The 8972-nt window shown below is 32.7% G+C and overlaps 1 protein-coding gene across 1 annotated transcript in view; it reads left to right on the forward strand.

Moving 5' to 3' along the window:
• Window positions 1-1009: 1009 nt before the first annotated feature.
• The window catches only part of LOC108965171 (neuroglian), a 132149-nt gene continuing 124186 nt past the window's right edge, over window positions 1010-8972 (forward strand). The window contains exon 1 of the mRNA XM_018927391.1: window positions 1010-1081. The gene's annotated coding sequence lies outside the window, so the exon portion shown is untranslated. The remainder of the gene's footprint in view (window positions 1082-8972) is intronic.

Here is an 8972-nt window from a genome sequence, read left to right on the forward strand (position 1 = left end):
ACATTTTACATATTAGTGGCATCACCACTCTACCTCATCTCTCTATCTTCCATTCTACTGTCAACTCTACTGTCGTTGGCAAATATAGTATTAAATTGAAGTTAGCGAGAACGACAACTGTCGGCCTGCAGTCTTGTAGTCGTGCAGCTGTTAAAATAGGTCCGTCCATAAGAACGTGTGTATTATAATATTTGACAGATGTCGTTTGCAGTCTGTCGCGAGCATTGTATTCCACACATAAATAAGCCTGTAGGGTTGCATCTACTTCTCAAATATAAACAAAAACTGGTATAAAATAATTACGGAAATCAATGTAAACATATTTTGTATAAACAATTATGACGCAACAAGATATAGTAACATAATATAAAAAATTCAAAAAATTATATGTTGACGAATACAAAACGTCACCTTCATTAGTGAAACGTAAAAACAATATACACTTACATATTGTGGAAAATGTTGACATCATATCGGCAGTAAAACATACTGCCATATCTACTTGTAGTTGAATACTGCGAATTATAAATGACTGTAGCTAATTATTATACAGATTTTGTGAAATTATGTGTTGTATTTTAAACCATTATGATATTTATTTTTATTAAATAAAAATCTGTACAATTTCAATTCTAAGAATAGAGCAATATGGCAATGCTTGTATTCCAACTGAATCCAATTGGAACGTTAAACTGAAGGGTGGTGAATAGCAACTGGGTTGTGTTTTAAGCAAATGTCACAATAATATTATTTATTATTCATGCTGCTTCTATATGCAATTATTTTATGAAATAATAAAATCTTTTTGTTTTATCTAGAAATTATTTTATTTCTATAGCCGGTTCATATATCTTCTATAATAAAATACTCACCACTCTCCAAATCCAGTATTGCCGTTATGCCAGGAAAGTACTTTTTTTTTCAAGCGCAAAGAATTGGAAATATGCGAGCACAATTTGCTCATCCCTGTTTCACAGTTGTGCGCGAGTAGCCGAATTGACGAGACGTGAAAAAAGTTTATTGAGCGTGAGTGTAATTAGTGCTGGCTGAGCTGCTTTTATAAAATTCTCTGCTTCTAGTGGTAAATGGCTAGCATTTTTTAGTGCGCTTGGAATTTTCAACTATTAACTAATTAAATAGTCAAAATTAAAGTACAGTGAATTGAAGTAAAATTTTGTGAATAAATTAAGTAAATGTGTTTAGGAACAAAGTCTGAATTTGTGAATATAACAATACATTTGGAAACAGCAGTTTTGTGTGTATCTTCGCTGCCGAAAAGAAAGCTTTCGTTTTAGCCAGAAAGAAAAACAACAAATTATACACTACGAAGGATATGTGAACAGCCATCAATCTTTGTTGAATATTAGCAATTTTTCGGGTAAATAAATTGTTTTGCTTTTATATTTACCTTAAATATGGATATAAATTTAGTTTTATGAATTATAATATTTTTAATTGCGCGCAGTTGTGTTAGTGTTGGTGAAAAAGTGAGGTCAAAAAAGTATGCCCAAAACCTATGGCTGTTGCAAGCATTCAATCCGAAAGTGTCGCCGTTTTTTTTTCCATTTCTTTATGTGTTGCCTTGTTGCGCTTGTTCTAAATGAAAAAAATATGCTGACGTGCAATTGTAATAAATGTACAAAAGAACAATAAACTCGATTTTCTCAAAATTGTATTCGGATAGTGAAACAAATTAATGCACAAATGCTTATATTATACATTGTTGTTGGTAGTAGTAGTTGTGGCAACAAGCAATAAGACATCTTTATTGGATACACAGCAACGACTACAACAAAATTTATTAAAAATAAAACAATAGAGCAAAATCAACAACGGTTACTTTATTAGACGTTCAAGAGAGAGCTAGTGTTGCAACAACAATGACAACAACACCCTACGTATAATTTTCGTGCGAAAACGGAGTACGCGGCAATAGAAACGAAAACAAAAACAGGTTTCAACATTGACGCCGACGCTAGCGTCACTGCCACGGTTATATCGGCGGCTGCTGCGCCGATTGTCTTTACTACTAGTGCTCTTTAGCACGTTGAATAGGTGGGGCAGCACGTTGCCAGTGTTGCCAAATTAGCCTAGACTCTGACCGATACAGTTGCGCGCGCGCTCTCTTTAAAATGTAAATTTTGTGTTGGTCAAGTTTCGAAATGTTATGATTTGAAATTCAAATTGGTGGAAGAGTTATACAACAAATGTAGATATGTGAAGCAGATTGAATGATAAATGAATATGCCAAGCTGTACCAGTGAAAATGCTAACTTTTTGTAAACGATTGCTTCGTAGGCAAACATAAAGAGAGTAACCGCCACCATTTGATTGACTGACGTCATCAGTTTTGAACTTCACTATTATTGTTGTATTGTTTTAAGCCTTTTTCCATTATTTTTATTGAATAATGAAATTAAAGGTTAACATTTAGAATAGCATACCCGTATTTCGGGGATAAAATGGGTATCACTGGAAAGGTGACGTTCTCCGGATCACGAAAATATATATATATAATTGCGGCTGGCTTATAGTTTTAAAGATATCTGCAATTAAAGTTGAAAAATTGACAACTTTTACATTGATAATTTGTATAATGTGAATAACTTTTTCACTTCTAATATGCACTTTTCACTTACTAACACTTCACTATAACGTTTCTGTATATTAATTTTTTTAATATTTGTTGTAAATAATGCTTTATTTTAATTATTTTAGTTTAGTTAAATTCTCGTGATCTGGAGAACGTCACCTGTCCAGTGATACCTATTTTATTCCCGAAATCCGGGGATGCTATTCTAAATCCCAGCCAAATTAAATATTTTTATTAATTTATAGTATGAAATATTTATATTAATTTGAAGCATTCTAAAACAAATAATATGTTGTTGAATTTAATTGAACAAATATTGGTTAGGTCTCTATTAACATTGGTTAGTGAAGCATTCTTTGTCACATTTTGCTTTTGGAATGTCGGTCCTTGGGAGGTAAAGATCTGACTTCTTTAAGTTCTTATTAGTTTAGATCAAATTGTTGCGTTAGCATCGCCAGAGGATATTCTATTTGACGGTCTGTTATTTATTTAAATTATTATTTATTGCTAAGCGAAACATCTATATACCCAAATTCAAAATATATTATACAAAAAATTCTATAAACCATTTATTTTAAGTTTTCAACTTAATTTCGTAAAAGGAATTTGTGTGTGTCACTCTCGGACATTATTATTTTTTGATTCTCGTAATGATTTTTTGTCATTATCCCCTCAACCCAATAATTTTTTTTGGCTTAATTAGGTCAGAATCAGACCCAAACATTATGGAATTTTAATAATAATCAAAAATCCACCTTAATAATAACATAAAGAAATACAATTTTATCATTTTCTGCTCAAAATGCAATACATTAATTGCGAAACGCAATAAATAAATCAAAAGGTATGTACCATATGTGTTTATTGTCTGCTCGGGCTGACCTGTGAAGCACAGTGGCACAAGTCCCATGATATCACCAGTGAATTGTGTGCATTTTTCTGTGTCAATGTTTATTTGACAGTTTATCTGACAGTTTGTTGCTTAGCTTTGCTTATTTGTTTGACAGTTGATTCTTTGCATGATCTACTTTCATATGTATGTATGTACATGTGTACATTTATACCAAATTGTTTGTCAGTTTCAAACATTTACGTCTCTTTTGTATTTTTGAAGGGAATTCCATTATTTTTGTTTGCCCTTATTTTTTCCACCCTAAATCATTATTGCGAAAACAATGCAAACTGACAGTCGCCAATCAGCAGTTCATCTGTGCATACAAACATACCTACGCAAAATCAATCCCTTTGTGTCAGTGGCTGCGGCAGCTGCTATTTGTTATTTACATTATTTTATTTTATTTCTTAAACTCGATGTTTCTATTCAAAGCTTAATAGAAATTGTGCACGTTTGTTTCTACATTTTCGTAGTATTTTTTCAAAATTGTTTATTTAAATACTAAAATATATAATACGAATACATGCATACACATTTGGCTTCACGTAAAATCTTAAAAAAAATTAAATTTTACATTTTTTACAGAGTATTTTTCTAGCATTTTGTATTCATTCAAAATAATCGTCCACTTGACTTGAATGACAAAATAAATCATACAAAAATATATTTGTTCGAACAGTCTATATACTTATAAGAATAGCAATATGAGTAAATACATATGAATAAAATACATAAAAAATGTGTTTGCTCATACCATAAGATACCCGAAAGATTCTTGATCCACACATCTCGCTGCGAATCTACTTATTCGCCACTTTATTTTTATATACATACATACATACATATACAAAGCGTATTTTATTCGATTTCTATATAATGTATTTGTCAATTTAAGCCATTATTTATTCACCGTCGTTTGAGTATTCTTTGCTTTAGTTTCATATCATTCTCGCTATTTGTGCTGTCTTCTCTTTTGTATTTGTCTCTTTTGATGTTGTCTCATTAATTTGTTTTTGTTCGGATTATTTATGAATGCATGTATTTTTTGCTTTTATTGTACAATTTTATTCGTACAATTCTGTAGATTTTGAGGTTTTGCGGTCGTTTCGTGAGGCAACTTTTATTTTTCGTCAGCCGCTAGCACACGCACTGGCCCGCGCGCTTTACCACAGCTTGTTTAACACCCGCGTTTGCGTGTCGCTGTCTGCTTGCGTGCGTGTGTGTATGTGTGTTGGCGTCGGAGGCACTGGCGGATTACGTCATTTTGTTAGACTTTCAGTTGCTTAATTTCTGTCCGCTCGCTTGCTTACTTAATAAAGCTCCCATGTGCTATGTGCTGGTCTTCGCAGTTGTAGGAATGTTTTTTGTTCGGCTGCAGAGCTGTCGTGTTTTTCTGTTGTCCTTGGTTTGGCTATAATTTTTCGGTGAGTTGTAGAGACACTTTAAATATACTTCCCAAAAACTTCTAACAATCTGGCTAGATATTTACATACATATGAATGTATGATGTTGTATCGAAATGTTTCAAAATGCAGTTCGCCTTTCTGTTAATTCTTGTCGTGGTTTTTAATTTCGTTTTCTGCAACAACTAATCTTTTATTTTTGAGCGTATCGCAGTTAATTTGTTTTGAAAATAGTTATTGTTGAATTCTGCCAGGTTCACAGTCTTTGAACGGATAAAAAAATCTGGGTCTGTTCTGGTTACGTAGATCCGATTGTCGTGCGAACGGATTTTGAAAGTACTTCAGTTTTAATCATTCCTCAATAGTTTCAGGTATTTCCCCTGTTTCGATATTCCTTTGTTAGATTAAATTTTTTGTTTGTTTTTGTTATTTTTGGCGGCGGGAAACATTTCTCAAATAAATTAAAAGAATGCTACGTGCCTTACCTTACTTTACCTCGTGTACAGACACAAATACTCGTCCGTTTCGGTTTCGTAGACTCGTTTATGTTGGAAACAGTATAAATTCTATTCTTTTTATTTTTTATCTTACGAAAGTCAAGATTATCGTTTCAGTGATAGTTTCTATCGCAATATATGTAGTTGAAGTGATATGAATATTGGAGTAATTTTTTTTGGGTGACCGAGTCCTTTCTCTATTTATGCCATGCTTCTGAATAATATACGATATTTAATAGGTCTTAATGCTTTATAGTCGCGATTGAACATCTAATCCAAGAATATTGTAAGATTTTCAAAGATTCCTTAGGCGCGATTCCATTGGTAAACAAAATTTCAATGAAACTTGTTACATTTTTTCCATGATAAAAATCGCGTTGAAAACAAACAGCTACTAAACTTAATGAGCATATGGACACCACAAGATATTTTTTGTTGTATCAATCCAAGAAAAAATTGTTTACTGCATCGGCTTTCGTGCACAGTTTAAATGGCCCTGTCCAGGTCAAATTTGATCAGATAGTACACTTGGAAATCGATTGTTATTTATTATTCTCACAAGGTGACAGACACTTTTCTTGTAGATATTAATTTTTTCAGTTGGATAACAGAAAATTTTCTATTTTAGAATCAGAATAAGAATTGTTCTAATATAAAAAAAGAATTATTCTAAAATAATTCACATAAAATTGTCCATGAGTAACGCCATTGCACCAAATGTGTGCGTGCTAATAACTCAAGCTTTATTCTAGGATGTTTCATAATGATGAATCAGGAAGTCTCAATACTGGCTTCATCATCTTTAGCAGCAACCACAACCAGTTAGCAGTACTAAAACGAGTAACAGAAACCGCAAGCTTATAAATTGCATACATATACATACATATGTACATACTTTACATCTATATACACTGGGAAATGTAGTAATAAACCAAGAATAAAAGCCAGCTTCAAACTATTATGAGTAATGGTATGAGCATGCGCAGTAAAACATATTTACAACTTTATTTTCTACACATATATTTTTGTATGTATGTGTAAGTGTAAGTAAGAAGTCTGGCTTAAGTTTGCCTTCTGTGCAGCGTTCTATCGCTACATCTCCAGTTTCTAAATTTGCACCAACCAACCGAGCGTGTCGCATCGTAGACCGACTGACAAACAGCAAAGAATCGGATATACATATATGGCATACATATCTTTTATACGTATATTTGTCTGTAATGCTTCTAGTTACTTAATTGAATTCAATTCGCTCACATGAATCAAAAAGCACAAGAACGTATGCTGAAGTCAAAAGCGACGAATAAGTATTCTTAAACTAACTAACTAAAATTATAAAGGTAGAGCGAAAAGAACTTGTTGAACGGCTTAATAAGAAGAAAATACATTGATTGCTTTATATACATATACGAACATATTTATGGTTACAATGAAGTCTGTTAAGATTCTATTTATCTAGTGTGGTCTGTGTTTTGCTATTCTTCTAAGTAAATAGAAATCACATTAAATTTAACATTGAAAGTGGAAAATGCACATAACAAAGAAATAAATACATATGTACCATATGTATATATATACTTACATATGTATATCAACTTATACTTATGTATATATGTAAGTGTATAAGCACTAACTCTACACCTAAGTTGCCGTGAATATTAGTTGAAGTCAGTAGCGCTTGATATATTCTCAAAATAAGTGGATAAAAAGGTGATGACTGATAATAAATGCGGAGATATATGTATATACATATAGACATATACTTATGTTTGTGTTTATGTAGACAAAAAAAAATTAAACACAAAAATTGCAAATAATTGATTGTTTGAATTTAAGATATTAGGAAAAAAAAGTACATAAAATGTTATTTCCACTTGCAAATCAAAAAAGTCGTTTATGTGATTTTTTAAGGAGAATTTTGTTCAATAAATAAAAATATTGGATTCTGTTGATTCTATTGCCAATTTTTAGGAGGACATCCGAAAAAAGTGTCTTGCGGTGAGGAAGATTTTTCTGATTTAAATTATATCAAATCAAAGGTCCAATACTGTTTTTTTTTTGGGAAAAAAGTAAATTAGATAAAATAGAAATTTTTAGCCAAAATGTTATTCCTTCGATCCTTATCTTACAAATATTAGGTTGGAAAATATCTCTTTCCGCCTTTTTTTCTTTTGAATTTCTCGGATATGTATAAAGCGCTACAGAGCTCGTATCTGGAAATACTATAAATTTTTGAAAGGTCTTGACATAAAAGGTCTTGACTACAAAACGATGCAATGCATGATTAGTTTGGATATTGCGTTCAACAGTTATAGACGTGTAAACATAGAGTTCACTAACACCGAAATTTGCGCTATTTTAAAGTTTTCTTTCTCCTCAAAAGCAAATCCGCTAGAGGGGCGTATTATGAAATTGGTTATATCTAAGAAGGTTTGAAGTCAATTAGAGCCTCCGTTACGACAAAAATTCTCATCGACTTTGAAAACAGCGTTTCGAAAAAAACGTGATTTTTGTAGAAATTTTCGAAAGTAATTGCCGGATCGACATGAAATTTTCGGTGAATGTTCTGAAATATACATAGGTAGAGTAGAAGTCTGACAACGCTTCTAGGCGTTTAGTAGGTTCATTCTGAAACCGCCGGGACTAAAATCCATCACAAATATATAGCCGGGAATGAATTCGCCGACGAGCTTGCTCGCTTTGCATATTACTTTGAACCTAACTAACCTACCATTAGTTAGTCCTCATACCTACATATGTATCCTATAAACGAGTTACTTGGCAAAGAGGAGAGTGTAGGTTAGGAGGCATGTGTCAGGCCAAGTTACTTACCTCAGCAGGTTTAAAACCACCCGAAAAACAAATTCCGGCTACTTGTCGCATTTTACACTGGCCATTGCAAGCACAAGAGGTACTTATTCAACATGGGCTTAATCTTTTCTGTAAATTGCCAATTCCCCAACATGGAAACTCCTGAACGCTTGTTGATAGACTGTTCAGCAGTCTGTAGACGCAGGATTGAGGCCCTTGTAGTGGTTTCCTAATAGCAGTAAATTGGAGTTTATCAATGTGTTTGGGCTATGTGAAACGTTGTAACAGAAGAGAGAGCACAATAGAGCTTAGGTCGCGGTGCAAACCTCATTTAATATCTATCTAAATTCTCTCACTACATTATGTCCTCTCTGAACGACCTCCTGCTTCTGATGGAGTTTTATAACATGTTTGTCGATTAAGTATCTATAAATAGCCAAACGCTTATAATTTACCTTTCTTGTGGAGTTTAATTGTGGATAGTTCATCTGCTTCACAATTACCAGGAATGTCCTAGAACAACCCACAGCTGGTTTATTGTGAAATAGGATGTTAGATACTAAACGCTACGGCATCCTTTAAATATCTTTTATCAAGCCCTCAGAAACTTTAGTGATTTCAAAGCCGCATGGCTATTCTTGCACCCTTGGCAACCACACCTCTTTCACACTCTTCTAGGGAAGGGAAGCGATTTTAGTTTAGTTTTATAGTATACCTAATTTTAACTGATTTTTCATTTTATATTTTTTATTTTTTTTTATATTTTTTATTTT

This window comes from Bactrocera latifrons, unplaced genomic scaffold, assembly GCF_001853355.1.
Source record: "Bactrocera latifrons isolate USDA-ARS-PBARC rearing strain unplaced genomic scaffold, ASM185335v1 scaffold_136, whole genome shotgun sequence".
NCBI lineage: Eukaryota > Metazoa > Arthropoda > Insecta > Diptera > Tephritidae > Bactrocera > Bactrocera latifrons.